General features: G+C 49.3%; 1 protein-coding gene across 1 annotated transcript in view; it reads right to left on the bottom strand.

Moving 5' to 3' along the window:
* dennd4c (DENN/MADD domain containing 4C) overlaps positions 1-1,915 on the bottom strand; it is an 89,161-nt gene extending 87,246 nt beyond the window's left edge. The window contains exon 1 of the mRNA XM_063187488.1: positions 1,651-1,915. The gene's annotated coding sequence lies outside the window, so the exon portion shown is untranslated. The remainder of the gene's footprint in view (positions 1-1,650) is intronic.
* Positions 1,916-2,150: the final 235 nt, after the last annotated feature.

Genomic DNA, 2,150 nt, shown 5'->3' on the forward strand with positions numbered 1-2,150 from the left:
AAGGAGCAGAGACCAGACCACCTACACAGTTTAAACATTACAGAGCAGGGACTTCCAAGGAGATGACTGGACAACTTTACTATAGGCCCTGCAGCAGCACTGTGTTGCCCTACCAGCCACAAGAACACTTGTATTTTACTGGACTCTGCGCAACATTACAATGCACAGCACTGCACATGGTAGGCACACGTGGAAAACTGGCCTTGTAGTGCACTGCAGAGGGAGGACGTAGAACCACCTCACATGGTGTATCGTATCCATGTATACTGTGCCAAGTAGAGTGCATAGTACAGGTCAGTAGTAGGCCCACTTCACATGGTAAAGTGAAGTCCACCTGGTCGTGCATTGTATTTTACTAGGCCCTCTACTAGCCATGTACTGCACTGCACAGACCCCCCTCACATGTTTGTAGGCTACTCTACTGGGCCGTGGACAGCACAGGCTAGTAGGCCCACCTCACCTCATATGGTGAAGTGTACTAGGCTATTCTACTGAGGCCGTGCATAGCACAGGGTAGTAGGCCTACCTCACACAGTCAGCTGGACTTCACTCAACATTCTGCGTGACTCAGAGTTGCCATAAAGCTGTCTCCTCTCCTCTCCTCTGCTGCCCAGGCGAGCAGAAAGGACACGGATACACAGGCAGCTCGGTCAGAACAGACCAGGCGAGAGGAGAATGGAAAATAAGATGACTTCAATTAGGAGAGCCAGCTAGCCGTGTAGGCTACGTGACTGAGATGCAATGGGTTACCTCTCTACTCCAATACAAACTAATACCTTGGTAAGCTACTTTGTTTGGGGGTTCATTCTGTTGACACATTGAATTGCACTGTAAAGAGCCCGAGGTTCGAGCAGAGTGTGCCTGAATTGAGTGTCATCTTACCCTGCGCCATATGGCACACGGCACCGGATGGGCAGGTGGGATGGGGGCTGACAGGTCCGTGGCAACATGACTATTGTTTTTATGTACTTTTTCTTGAACACTGATCTTGTAAGGAGAACTACAAGCTAAAATGTCCAGGACGATCAAGATCTGTGATGTAACCTCAGCCTGAAGCGGTGTCTTTGTGGCGCGTAAAAGGGCGCTGCACTTGCCTATCTGGCAAGCCTGCAAGTGAACTAGGGCAACAACGTAAACCCTGACACACCCTGTGTTGTGTGTAGGCTACTAGCAGTGAAGTGAACTGCGCACCTGCTCAGTATGTAAAGTCGCCGTCGATTGCGCTCACAAAACACCCGAGGCCTTGACTCTACAGCGCTACTCGACCAAGGGGGCGGTCGGACTTGTTCCGTGTCCAACTGTTGCATCCACGGAGTCGAAGTAAACTAGGTCAACTTCGTGCAATTCTCTTCGTGCTTCTTCTTCGGGGTGTGTTTTTGCAACACTGAAGCAACCTTACGTCCGACAGACCAGAAATCACACGAGAAAAGTGACGTTTGACAATGGTATTTTTGGCGTTACGCACATATAAAAAGCAGATTTTTAACAGACCTGGTTTAACACCACACGTCACATCTAGCCCTTAGCGCACGTTCGAATGAGGATACACTAAACAGCCTGACTCGGACGAAATACCCGGAAACCATAACTTTTACATACATCTTTGCTCAACACATCACTTCGGCTTTTGCAAAACCTCCGTACACTTACCAGCTGCTTAGTGCTTCAGAGAAGAGAATGTTGACATGTAGGCAAGTTGCTGCTGCTATGATCACCTCTCCAATATTCCGTCTGGAGAATGGAAACGGACACAAAACCTCGCCGACGCTTGGTGCCGAAAAGTGTATAGTCCCACAATATAATCCGTGGAAACTTTTTGTCACCAGTTCTTGTTGACGATGTTCCTATCGATGTGTGTCGGTGGCAGCAGCCGCCATGTTTGACTTGTATTACTTTCGGCTCTTGGGTCTCTCTCTTTCGGAGTGCAGTGTAGTGTAGTGCACTCAGTCACTGTGCTACTAGCTGGAGGCGGCCAGGATGGAACCGCCCAGCTCCACAGTCTTTCATGACGAGACCAGACTCTTTTTCCGGATTTTTGTTGAAAGGTTTCTTCCGCCCCCTATCTTGAGAGAGGTGGTAATGATTTTACAGGGCTGTGTGTGTGCTTCAGGTGGGACCACAGGTGGTTGCATTTACATTCATCGCCACAC

This window comes from Engraulis encrasicolus, chromosome 21, assembly GCF_034702125.1.
Source record: "Engraulis encrasicolus isolate BLACKSEA-1 chromosome 21, IST_EnEncr_1.0, whole genome shotgun sequence".
In the NCBI taxonomy this organism is placed as follows: Eukaryota; Metazoa; Chordata; class Actinopteri; order Clupeiformes; family Engraulidae; genus Engraulis; species Engraulis encrasicolus.